The sequence below is a fragment of the Quercus lobata genome, chromosome 6, assembly GCF_001633185.2.
Source record: "Quercus lobata isolate SW786 chromosome 6, ValleyOak3.0 Primary Assembly, whole genome shotgun sequence".
NCBI classification, from domain to species: Eukaryota; Viridiplantae; Streptophyta; class Magnoliopsida; order Fagales; family Fagaceae; genus Quercus; species Quercus lobata.
In genome coordinates, this window is record NC_044909.1 from 40,824,911 (window position 1) to 40,839,065 (window position 14,155).

General features: G+C 33.4%; 1 pseudogene; it reads left to right on the forward strand.

The window, feature by feature from the left end:
• Positions 1 to 2,611: 2,611 nt before the first annotated feature.
• LOC115950769 lies at positions 2,612 to 8,925 on the forward strand (annotated as a pseudogene).
• The last annotated feature ends 5,230 nt before the right edge of the window (positions 8,926 to 14,155 follow it).

Consider the following 14,155-nt stretch of genomic DNA (forward strand, 5'->3'; position numbering starts at 1 on the left):
TATGCACATTAAATATGTAGAATTGTGTACATTCTTTGAAAAATGGTGTAAATTGAATATATATAATTGTATAAATTCTTTGACAAATTGTATAAGTAGAATATACAAAAGTTTGATAAAATGTGCACATTAAATGTACAAAACTTTGTACATTATTTAAAAAATTATGGTTGTTGAATGCATAAAATTATGTACATTGTTTAAAAAATTGTGTATATTAAATATACAAAATCATGTACATTCTTTGAAAAAATTTGTTAGTGGAATGGAAAGAAAAAATATATATTACACTACCATAAAATAAAAAGGTAAAATTTTAAATTAAAAAAAAAAAAAAACCCTCCACACTCTTGTTTACAGTTTACGCTAAAAATGCAAGGTGTGCGCTTCTTCTACTCTTCCACTCTCTCCAAAAACCCTTTCCTTTCTCTCCTCAATTCCAATTCCTAAACCTCCTCTTCCGTTCCATTAATCCTGTTCTATTGTAGTATTCAATTAAGTCACCTGGTTAATGTTAGAATCGAAAGAAGAGCAAACGTAAAATTAACTTTATAAATCTCGGTAACAATTTCTCTCTTGTTTACGTTGATAACTTAATGTGTGAATAAGGTAGTAGCTTATTACTAATGTTGTGCCAAAAACAAATTAACTCGTAATTGGTGCTAAGAATGAGTAATTCTTGTCCAGTTGATAAATAAGTAATCTTTACAAGACATAAAAGGAGTACCCAGAAAGCTAACATTGCATTTATTGAAATCAGTACACAAAGAAATGTTTTTTCTCTTGATCTGTGCCTAGGAAATGTAGTGACAATTGTGATTGATTTTAATGGAAAAGCTCATTACTTTGAGACAGAAGGTATCTAAGACTATTTTTGTATGATTTTGGGTTTGGGAGTAAGACTGCTTACCAACACTTCTCCCAAACCCCAGAAAGCTTAACATTGCAATTATTGAAATCAGTACACAAGGAAATGGTTTTCTCATGATTTGTGTCTAGGAAATGTAGTAACAATTGAGATTGATTTTCATGGAGAAACTCATTTCTTTGTCTCAAGGTTTTCAATGAAAGTATTTGTAAGGTTGAATTTATTCAACCATCTAATTGGCTTTATTCCGTGCCAAATTTACTTGTAATTCAGCATTTAGTAACCCTGTATTTAGGTGGGTTTGATGTAAGGGTAGTGAGTGAGATAGAGTGAAGATTGCTCAAGAGTGTGCAAGAAAACAGAGACTCGCGGCTTGGCCTCGCGGGTGACTCGCGGCTGCAAGCCGCCAGACGCAGCACACGTGCCAAGCATGCTGGAAGGTGAATAGTCATGCAAGCTGGAGCACTACAGGACAAAACAGGACAACTGGCCATACGGTTATCTCACGACTGGATCTCGCGACTTAGTCAAGCCGCGAGCCACCCCTGTTTTGTAAAACCTGACGTTTCACATTCCTCTTTCACTCCAGTATAAATACCCCTTTTACCCACGATTGTAAGAGAGCTTCCAGAGAGAATTTTGAGAGAGAAACCCTAAAGAAAAACAAAATTGATTCACCCACAATCTATACATTAGAGTCTCTTCAAATTCCTCAACTCTCTTCCGCTCCATTGTCAAATCTTTGAGAGGCATTATACCAAACCTGATTCTCACCATTATCATTACTGTGAGAGAGCTGTTTGGATTTCTGGGAAGCAATTAGGAAGGAACCAATCTTCATTGGTTGATGCTACGATCTAGTAGCGGAATCCGGGAAGCTAGAAAAGAAAAAAGTTCGGCGCAACCTCGTTGGAGCAAGAAGCTTGGAGGGCTTAGGTGCACTGGGTAAATTAGGCTTGGAGGGTCTATTACTGTCCATGTATCCCAACTGTATTTTCTAGTGGATTGTTTACCGCTTGGAGGGTGGCAGAGAGGTTTTACGCCGAGGGCTTCGGTTTCCTCTTCGATAACACATCGCGTGTTGTCTTTGTGTTTGCATCTTTCTTCCTCTTTATCTTTGCCTTTTAATTATCTGTTGTGGATTGTGTTTTATTTGGTTTAGATAGTTTTTAACCAATTCCATATTATAGATTATGTTAAGTTTCCACACACTTGTTGTTTGACATAATGCTTGAATTGGTTAAGTTGTAATTTGGGGGTCTAAACGTTCAAGGGTGTTTATACACGTTTTTGAACTTTCAGTATCTAAGACTATTTTTGTATGATTTTGGGAGTATGAAGACTTAACAGCACTTCTCCCAAACCTGTAGAAATAGAATAGTTTAAGGACCACGAATATTTCATAATTTTTTTTACTATAACCTTGACGTGACAAATTATAAGTGATTAACTATCACTTACAAATAGATCCACCAATTTTTCTTTACCAATTACACTCTACCAAGTCACAATTAGTTGTGAAAAATTAGGTGATACTAGAATTTTCCGTAGAAATATGGAGAACCTAGGTCATTGGGTTTGATTTTATTTTATTTTATTTTTAATTTTTGAAAAAAAAAAGAAAAAAAAAAGAGAGACCATTTTTGCAAGACTTGAGGTCTAGGCAGATAGCCTCGTTGCTTTTAAAAATTAAATCCCATTATCTAATTTTTAAGTTCAGTGATGTAGTAAACTGATATTTCTTGATAGCGTTTGATGGGTGCTTTCTCTTTTGAAAATAAAAAGGGAAAAGTGTTGTTGCTAGCTAAAATTCATAAATTCAATATGCAGACACCTGACCTTTGGTATCTGCACATTGAAACTTCCACGTGTGTTTTCACATAGTTAAAGTCGACTTTCCTTTTTGATTAATAAGGGGAGCAGGGCAATTGTGGTGGATGAACCGGGAGTTACTAGGGATCGCTTTTATGGTAGATCCTTTTGGGGAGAGTATGAATTTATGGTGGTTGACACTAGAGGTGTTCTCAATATTGCAAAGTCACAGGCTGATGTTATGGAAGACTTGGTTATTACCACAACAATTGGTATTGATGGGATTCCACTGGCCTCCATAGCTAGAGGCAACTGTTGCCAGAATGCCCTCAATGATTGAGAGACAAGCTATTGCAGCTGTGGAAGAAGCACTTGTATATTTATTGTTGATGGACAGGTATGGTGCATGACTGTATGAATTAAATGTACTGTCTGTCTTCTTGCCATTATTTTGTACAAACTCTTGAACTTTCTCTTTCAAATTCCCATGCTTGTTAATGCTAGAAAAAGAATAGTATATTTATCCTTCGTGTGCTTGGAATTTAAAGGTGTTGTCGTGAATGAATGTATCATGTTACTTTACTTTGAGTACTTCTGGTCAGACTACTCATGGGAAGAAGATTTGAAGTATGCTAAAGTTGTTTGTAATTAGATTACTAACTCTACTTTACTCTTAATCTTTTTGTTGTCCAATAAAGTTTCAGTATGATGAATTACATTTTTTTTAATACATTTTATGTGGGGGAGGGGAGATTCAAAACTTAGATGTCTCTGTTGGAAAACCCCTAGAAATGCCATTTTGTTGGTAATTACACTTGCACTAGGCCTTATTAGTCTATTCAGGATTCATGGCCAAACCTAAAATTTTAGGGCTAACGCTTGGTTGTTGTTGTGGTAGTATTTACACATGCACCTAGTGGGTCATGACTCATGAACCCACAACCCTACCCTTTGCCTTTTGTTTCTTTTTATTTTTGGACATGGAACCTCACTAAGGCAGGGCCCTTTGGACTTACTCCTGAAGAGTAAACCACAAATACGCAACTCCACCTGCCAGAATTGTGTAGGAACTCCTAGTGGGGACTATACTCTGGATATTTGGTTACCCTCCGCTTTGCCTTTACAAGGGGAGGAGGTGTCATTTGAGCTAGAGCGCACTAGTGTCTAATGATTTTACATCTTGTCACGATTCTATACCCCCTTTTCCTTTAGACTTAGTCATAAATTGATACCCCTTGAAGTTACTTTAATTTCTTGAATTTCTGTAGTCACATTTGCTAATCCAGATATTACATTTGTTTGGATGAATTGCACCCACCTGCATGATTTCAATGAAAGACTTTTGCTCTTACATTTCATAGATACAACCTTAGCTTAATTTTATTGTGTGGTTTATGCAGAAGAGGGGTCTTACAACTTAAATTAATTTATCTCTTTCTTCGGGCTGATGTTCCATTGAAGGTTGTGCATCTGACAGATGAATATTGGAGGAATGTGGTATGCATTGCTCCTCTGAGTGTATCTTCTTGGATAATGTTCAATTAGCACTCACTTCTCACTTTACCTTCAGCTCAATTTCTAATGCTTGTTAAATATATATTTTAAACTTACAACTGTTTGATGTTCCTTCGTGTCTATGAATTCAACTATCATAATATTTTAGTTCAGTCTTTTTCATTGCTTGCATTCTTGTTTTTAAACTGGAGGAAATCATGACAGACTTAATGTGGCCATTTAAGTGCTGAGAATTAATGGTCAACTTTTCAGGTGTCTTACATTATTGAAGAGTATCGATGTGGCCGTATGTTCTTTGCAATACAAGAATAAAGTTTTGTATGTTGTCAACTTAATTTAAAAATTATACCTTTCACCATTTCAAAGTTACATATATTATTCTTTTCTCTCTTAAGCGTATTTCATTTTTCCAGGTGCATTCATGGATGCCATCAGCAGTATGGAAATTGACGTTGCTTCCGACATTATGCAAATATCATTCACTTCTCTACAGATCACCTTCTGTTTTAGAACTATCGAAAGACATGGTATCTTCATGAGATAAACATCACTGCCTTCTATTATTTCCTGTCCTTTTTGGGTTTATTGCTATTCTTTATATATCATAGATGTGTCCAAAGAATTTGTCTTCTTAAATATGAGCTTTATTTATAATCAGATGCTTTACTCGTGCTTCTTCTTTTTTTGCTGAATTATAAACCTCTATTATTCCACACACACAAAAAAAAAAAAAAAAAAAAAAAAAAAAAAAAAAAAAAGGCCAAGGAAGGCTTACAAAAGAGAAAGCTTGGGCCCCTGCCCATCTCTGACCAGGGCCTGAGAGACCAGAGCAGGCGGGCTAGAGATGGAGATAGCCCAGAGCTATTACAGAAAGCTGCCCAAAGGGCAAGGAGATGGGCCAAGGAATTCCCTTCTCTTCTAAGGTCTAACAAAAGAAAAATGAATATCATCAAACTTACTAGCTATTGCAAAAATATCTTTCCAGAATTATATCAATTGACCCGTGGGGAGGAGTTTCACAGTCCATTAGAGGTGCCATATATGTAATTTTTATGTATATGTAATTTTTATGATCATGTCCCGCAGGTTTTAATGTTACTTTAAGATGAGAATCTTTACAGTCATTGAGTTTTGAGCTTGCAAGTGGGTGCTTGTAGCTCCCTAAATTCCTATATGAGGGAAGAAAACAATGGAGTGATTTTATTGGTTTCTTTTGCCATATGTACACAGATCTCAGTTTGCAAAGGAGCACAATTTTTTAAAATTAAAAAATAAAATAAAAAATTAAGTTCTCAAGCATATTGTCTGGTTTTAACGCATTCTAACTTTGAATTATTAGTCCAGGGATCAAACATACTTCCTTTCGCATCTCTCGCAGGCTCAGCTCAAGCGACTTTTACTTCCACTTGGTTATATTTCAAAGGTTAGTTGGGACTAGCTTTACTGTAAAGGCAGAACTTTACTTGAAAAGATTTTGTTTAATTATTTTCGTTCTGTTTCACATTATCTAATTTATGAACAACATTTGCTGGATATTTTGGAGTCCTTGAAAACTTTAGATGGGAATTATAGATTGTAGTTGCTAAAAGATGATTGTTCTCACTCAATTTATTTGTGATATGATTACAGTGTAAATTTAGTTACATAGATGCAGCCATGAATATTTTGCCTTTATTCATAGTGTTTCTCATTGTTAATGGGAACCGAAAGGTCCGAAACATCCACAATCATGTATGGTTAATACAATCTCTCTCTTTTTTTAACTAATTACTTGTTTGCTGAAGCAATTTATACTAGTACTTGCTCATTCTAGGTAGCTTTAATTTTCACTTTGTAGAGCGCTTGAATTCGTGTCTTACTATTCTGATTCCCTTCTCTTTTCCCAATTACCAGCAGGAAGAAGTCCGTAAACTAGCTACAAGATTTTATTTACCTAACAAAGATAGAAAGGATTAACAAGGAATATGCTTCCTTAGGAAGGTCTGTCTATTAAGCAGCTCTTTCAGACACGATTTATTTATTTCCAGTATTCATCCGTCCAAGAAATTATCTCCCGGTGCCAGCATTTATTTGTTTACTTGAATGATATAGGAAAGTGAAGCAGATCACCCTTAAATCTCAATCGTCTTCTGTTAGGTTTTGTTTGCTTTAAACTTCATTCTATCATTTTGGATGGTGAAGTTAATAGGAAAGAGTCAGAATAATATACTTTGCTAAGCAACAGAAATAACATATAATTATTCTCTTTATCATGTGATTCATTCATTCTGAAATTATCTGTTATGAATTTATTTTGAGTGGCTGCTTAAAATTAATTTTCATTTTGGTTTCTTATGAGTGGTTTTATCATGAGGTTATGAGTGGGGAATGCATTCATCTTGAAACCTTTCATCTCCCTTTTTTTCGGGATACGGATAAAGTTCAGTGAATTTGTCACTAGACATATTGGGGAGATGGAAGGTGTAATATTGGAAGCTGGGACAGGAGATTTCCTTGGCAAACATCAAGGTTTTTGGTTCTGCACAATTGGTCAACACCAAGGTCTACGTCTCCCTTGAGGACCCTGGTATGCACTCTCATTATTTATTTCTGGCATCCTTTCTTCAGTCCTTTGTTTGGATTACTGGTTCCTCCACCATCTCCTTTCTGGGCCTCAACGGTTCTCTATGCTTCTTAGTTATGTTGTGTTTTCTTTGAGATGCTCTTCTTTTGTACACTTCGTGTACTTGGGCAGAAGAACCCAATTTTCATGTTTTAATGAATTCACTTATCAAATAATAATAAAAATGCCAGCAATTGTTTCTGTTATTGGCTCATAAATTCCATTTCATTCATTTATGAGTTCTGTTTAGTGGTACAAGCATGCCAATCAAAATAAAGTAAATCCTTTTTTCTTGCTTTTAGTTGAACATGCTCAATACATTTTAGTCACTATTGAAGTGTTGAATAGGATACGTAAAAGAAGCAGTGGCTGCTATAATATTTCTTTCCCATTAACCATAGCTTTTGTTGTTTTAGTAAGATATATTCCTGTATAATTTGATGATGTCAAAATTGGCTATTATCAAATACTTGTTATGAACGTATGATAATTTATACACTTGAGTGCGCTAAAGTATTGATTCCTCTAATAGTTGTGTTCAACCTTAGTTCATTTCAGATGAGACCATTATTGTTTACTCCAACATTGCCTGCCCTTACCAAAGAATTCTTCCTCGTGGTATCTCATGCAGGTATGTTGTTGAGAAGGATGTTAAAAAAAATGCGGTTTTTGCGTCAAGAAATTTCTTCTCATTTGACAAAAGAAGACGCAATATTCGTGTTGGCTCCTTAAAATGCCTTAGTGGGTTGCCTCCAAATCAGTAATATCAGCTCTAGTGCTAGGTAGAAGTGTCCAACTTCTATTGCGGTAATTTTTCATTAATTTAGTTCTGAACATACTATAAGCCTTATTTCCTCACTACTCCCTGATATAAAATGATCCCAAGCAGACGCTATGCATGACTCGCTTAGTGAATAATAGTCCTCTAAAGAGTGCCCATCACATACTAATAGGCATGCTGTGAATCCTACTATGTCGTTTGAAATTCCCTTGCAGAGTTCCAAGTCCATTATCCTAGTAACTCAAACTCACATGTCTCTATAATTTTTCAGGTCCTGGTTTTTACAACTGCAGTTTGGAAATGGAACTTGGTCGAGATGGGTGTGAAGACGTTGCGGTTGTCCACTTATCTGAAGATGATCAGGGCCTGGCAGCTGGGTAGTTTGCAGCCTTCGGTCAGGGAAGAACATGCTTGGGCTCTGGCATAATTTTGGAGTCTTGGGATGGTTAGCGGTTTTCCTGTGTGTGCAAAGGCTCTTGAAATTGCAAGAATCAAAGATAAATCAAAGCTTGGGAAACTAATTAAGATAAGTCTCCTCTAGTGGAATCTAATAAGAATGATGGTCCAGAACTTTGTAGAGGACTCTGAAATTCCCATGTTGCAGCCACTAAACAGCTAAGATTAAGGACACTTCATTTGGGGTGCTGTACTCATGTCGTATCCGTGTCGTAACGGTGTATAATCTGCCGTATCATATTATAATTTTTCGAAAATTGCTCGTGTCGCCATATTGTACCCGTACCTGTATCTATAACCATGTCCTGTCCGTGCATCCTACCTAAACAGAGAAGTCAGGCTTGTAAGGAAGAATCAATCTCTAGATTCCCTGCTAATTGGCTGCAAATGATTCAAGAGAAGTGGAAGCAAATCTTTTAGCTTTTGTGATCTCAAGTGCTGGAGAAATTGACCATAGTGGGGGAGAAATCATACAAGTGACAGTGTGCATCCAGTATAAAATCCTGCAAATGGGCGGGAATAATGCTTCAGTACTCTTACTCTATGTTTGGGTGGACGGAGACGGGTTTAGTATATTCCAGCCATCTTTCCCTCTCCCCTCTCCCCTCCCCCCGTCCCAAACATACCCTTAGTGATTCTTGTGTTGAGGTAGAAAGGTAACATGGAAGTTCATTAGATAGTTTGAAACCTTGAATTGGTCATCGGGTTGTGGCAACTATTTTACACGACAACATTCTTTGAGATGAGTTGATTGCCCGCTTATTCTTTTTCATGTGGTGGGTTGAATCTGCAACAATTAGCTGCAGATATTAATGTACCTATAATTAATGTTGTATTTGAAACAGTTTTAAATCCCATTGACTAGCTTAAATCATTTTGAGCTTCAAATCATACTGAGCTTCAACTTGTTATCAGTTAAACGTTGGGAAAAGGATCATCTCCGATCAAGATCAATATCAATATATATATATATATATAAAAGCAGAAATCTTACATGGAAAAACATAAGGTTCTACCAAGTGACGCATTCTTGGCAAAGAGAATTGAAATAATCTCAAGTACCACATTAGAGACAAAAAAAATTTAGGGTCAATATTTTAAGACTTTTCTAATTAAAAAGTAAATATTCTTTGTATCATTTGGTTCAATGTTTCAAAAATTTTCCTCCCTCACACACACACACAAAATTCTTTGCATTTCAATTTACCATTTTCACTTCTTGCACTTCTATTCCTATATATATACACCTACCTATAGCTCTTTATGCCATCTTATATCAAATACAACGACCAAAAATAATTTCATTTACCTTCAATTTTTCTATAACACCTACCTAGCTCTAATATTGTTATCTCATCTAATCCTATCCCCTATGAGTTAGCTACAACCAAGAAAGGGGCATGCATTTTATATTGAGTAACAGCGGTAATTATGATTTTGATGTTAAGGTCAAACGTTGTAAATTTGTGGGTTTTGTAAATGATATGATTGATTGCGGGTGTTTGGGATGTATATTTTGTTTTAAAATTAAAGAGAAAGAGAAAGACACATTTTATATAAACTTTTATTTTATAATATTCCTCAAAAGTTGTTTTTTTTAATTTCTCATTACTGGAACTGAATAATTATAATAGATATGTGTGTGTAATTTATAATTGTTTTATCTTATGATGAACTCATTACTAAGAAAATTCTATAACAATTATATTATAATATATGTACAACATTCTTCAAAACCATCTGATATAAAATATTATAACATTATCCGTGTATCACATGGGCAACTTACTAGTTACTCTGAAATGGAAATAGTACATTTTATGAACAAAATTGTACACAACAAATTTTAAAAAAATAAATTTAACACCACCTCATTTGAGATATCTTCTATCATTCCTTCAAATAGAATTTCAAATATAGTGCTACTTAACCATCAGATGGATTTTGTCCACTTTTGGAGAAATAAAAATAACAAATCCAATGACAACACATTTTTTAGCCACTATAAAAAACGGTATCAACTATAATCACTACAAAAAAGGGGTCTATAGCCGCGTTTTTTGTAGTGTGAGTCTAATGAACCTACTTTAAAAAAAATTAAATTAAATCAATATTTTGGGAGTTTTTTATTATTTATTTTTTAAAATATATTAGTAGTTTTTACTAATTAAATTTATGATGATATCCATTATTCACATGATATAGTATATCACATCACTAACCACCGTTAGTTGTGGGTTTTTTTTGGCTAAATAATGTGTGTTTTTTTTTTCAAATTATTTGACTAAAAGACTCTTTTGAAAGTTATTTGATTAAATAGCCTCGTTTGGATCTTGGCTTTGTGAAAATCGATTTTTCAGCACAACTCGAATTTTCAAGACTCGAGTTTCAAGTAGCTATTACTAAATGTGGCACGAGTGATGTGGCATTAGTCCCACTTGGAACTCGACTTGAAAACTCAAATGGAACTTGATTTTCACAACTTACCACCTGTGATTTATTGTGAAAATGTTGTTGAAGTAGCTCTCCTAAAAAAAAAAATTGGTCTACTGTAGTCTATTCAATCCATTTTGGTACACTTACTTAAGAATAGAAAAAGGCAAGTTTGGGTTGAGAATACCTATCCTAAATTCAAATTTATTTAAAAATATAGATACCAAACTCGTTCAAAATTCTATTAAATTTTAGCAATTTAATCTCAAGTTTCTTCCACATATATTTATTCGTGAATCCAAACTCATTTATTTTATTAGTGAATCCTAAATTCAAATTTCATTAGTGAATCCAAACTCGTTTGAAACCCATCTATTTATTTATTTTATTTTGCTTAATTGAAAAAAGACTAAACTAATTTCAACAAAAATTTATATAAATAAAATAAAAAAAAATAAAAACTAAACTTAACGTTACTTATTGTTAAGTTCAAGAAAAACTATTAGATCACATAACATTACTTTAGTCGTGAGGTCTGACATATATTGAGTAATATTAAAACCCTTTGGTGAGCTGGAGACATTTTTTGGTTTGATTAGGGTTTTGTGCAACATGGAAAAAATCCTAAAGTTCTAGATTCACTATATCCTAGTGGCTTGGGAGTCATAGACCCAAACTTCCAAAAGAAGATTGAAAGTAATAATTATTTATTCAAAAAAAAAAAAAAAACTAATAACTATGATTTACAAGATAGTCATATCCAGGGGTGGAGATATGTTGAAGGGTGGGGGGCCATGGCCCCCCAAAATTTTGAAATTTTTTAAAATATATATATAATTATTTTAATGTCTTAAAATTTAGTCTATAAAAATAAGAGTAAGCCCTCCAAGTATTTGAATGAGTTCAATGATGCTTTTAAAAATAATAATTGGTCTAATAGTTATAGAAACATAACTTTATTTTTCGTAATTCTATTTATTTTTTGTAAAATATGCTCTTATATCTGTTAAATATTTGATAAAGTTTAGCATCAAACATGTTTGAATCTATTTTTTTCAACCCGTTATGTGGTGATCAACAAGTCATTGACTTATTAAAAAAATATTGTCACTAAAACTACACATGAAATGTCTCTTTAGTTGCCACGTAATGGGTTAAAGCAAGATAGTTTCAAATATGTTTGGAGCCTAAATTGTTCCTCCAAGTTTTTAATCATTTATGTTTTTGAAAATTTTATTAGTTCAATTGAAAGATGTTTTACTTACTTTAGTATAAAATTTGATAATTTGTATAAAAAATGAAACTTTTTTAAGAATTTCACTATAAAAATGGTAAAAATGAATTTTATTTTATGAAAGATCGTCATCAAAGATAATTTTGATTAAAAATACTAAGCTCTTTTTTTTGTTGGGTGTGTGTATATAATAAAAAAAACGTGTGTATATGTGTGGGGGGTTTTTTTGATAAATATATTAGTGCTACAACTTGGCCCCCCTAAATAAAAATTTCTAACTCCACCCCTGATCATATCATATGTATAAAAAATCAAAATTGAGAAAAAATCCAATTATATTTACTAAATTGGATTTCAATTAAGCTATAATTTTGTGACACGTGTCAATTCAATTTCTTAATTTTGGTAAAGACATTTACTACTCATTTAAAAAATCGAGAAGTTTGTTAATCTATATATAATAGGTGAAGCAAAGAGAGTGTGAAATTGAATTCCAAATTAGAATTCTAATTTTGTGCCATGTGTCTAGAATCTGAAATTGAAGTTGAATTTTGCATCATGTGGCAAAATGTATGTGGGCTCATTCTCATTAAAACCACTTCTATGTATCGGGTCAAGTGAGTTACTGTGCTAATTAAGTTTTTTCTTGATTTTGTAGTCAAATGTGAAAACCAAAGAGATTAATATCGGTGATAAGAACTTTGGTTTGGGTACATTGCATAATTTCCAAAAAGATAGCAAAGCCAGAGTTTGCATCTTTGTTATAAATTGCTTACAAAGTTTGCATCTTTACATTTGCACTGAGTTTCGGATTAAAGTGTTTTCTTCTTGGTTCTGACACTGAGTTTTGTTTACTATTCACTTACAAAATTTGCATCTTTACATTTGTTATAAATTGCTAATATGTGATTAGATGCACATTATGCCTAAAATTCACTATCCTTATATTTGGCTTTTTGTTCAGGTTGGGCACCTATAACAATGAAGAAAGTACTGTTGTGGACCGATGGATGATACTTTTTGCAGGCTGCAAAGGAACTTAGTGATCAATGGAATCTCACACGAATTGGAGAGGACCCGGCTGTAAATGTCTGGATAGCAGATGTGAGTCATTATGTTTTTAAAATGTTCAATGAAGGTAAAGGTTATGAACAATGTAAATTTTCCGGAGAGAGATTTATTATTCTATATTTATGCAAGTTTGGTCGCCTTCTTGGAGTGGATCACTCCACCCTGTCTTTCTACTGGAATTTTTTATTCAGATTGTTACAATTTAATTCAAAATTTTATTTGAATTTTCCTATTGTTGTTACTATCATATATTATCATTCCAATTGTTCAATTAGAATCTGAAATTGAAGTCCAATTTTACTATAAACGTGTACAAACTAATTATTTTTAATTTTGCTGTCATGTGCAGAAGCCAATGAGATGAAATTAATAACACATTAAACACTCATGCTTTGGGAATCGGTAATACCAATCTAAATCCATTGGACCTGTTTCGTGATAATACAACTATGAAGGATGTATAAAAACACGCACAAACCCATCTCTCTATAAAAAGAGATTGGGGAGAATTTCTTTTATCAGCCATGGAACTTCAGAGATTTTTTCTTCACACAAATGCCCATCATGTTACAAAATGATCCATCGTAAAACTACAAAATGAGTACAACTCTGAGGGTTTTTTTTTTTTTTTTTTAATTTTAAATTTTTTAAGCTGCGAAAATTTCAATCACCAATTGAGATTGAAGATTCAAAAGCGTGAATGGATCTTTTGGATAAACATTGTCACCAAGGTTCATCTTTCTGTGTAAAATATATATACTGCTAAGTTTTGTTAATGAAATTTTCTGGTTAATAATATGAATTTAGACTTAACTGAGCCTTTTAAACATGAATAAACTCATGATTAATAATATATCAATTCCTGTGCGGTAGCACGGGGCTACATACTAGTTTTCATATTAAAGGCAACACCACATTTAAGGAGAATTATTTATTTTTAAAATATAAGAATTTTATTAGAATTTCTTAATTTTGGTAAAGGCATTTATTACTCATTGCAATAATTGAGAAGTTTGTTAATTTTATATTAAAAATATTCTTACAATGTTTTTTTTTTTTTTTTAAGAATTAACAAAATATAAGAATGATCATTAATAGTATTTAACTTACGTGGTAATTGAACTATGAATTTTTTTTTTTCAAAAAAACTATGTGTGGAGCCCAATAATTTATGGGCCAGGCCCACTTGCTCGTGGGGAGTCCAAAGGCCCAAGCCGAACAAGGTAATGGCCCGGAGATGCAGCCGAGGACAATTTCGTCCTCGGCAGACCCAAAGCTCCATTGAGGGTAGGGGTAAAAAAAGAGATAAAGGAATAAATGTGGAAGGAGATCTAAAATATCTTGGGAGAGTTATCCTTACTACCCTTCCCAGATAAGACTCTG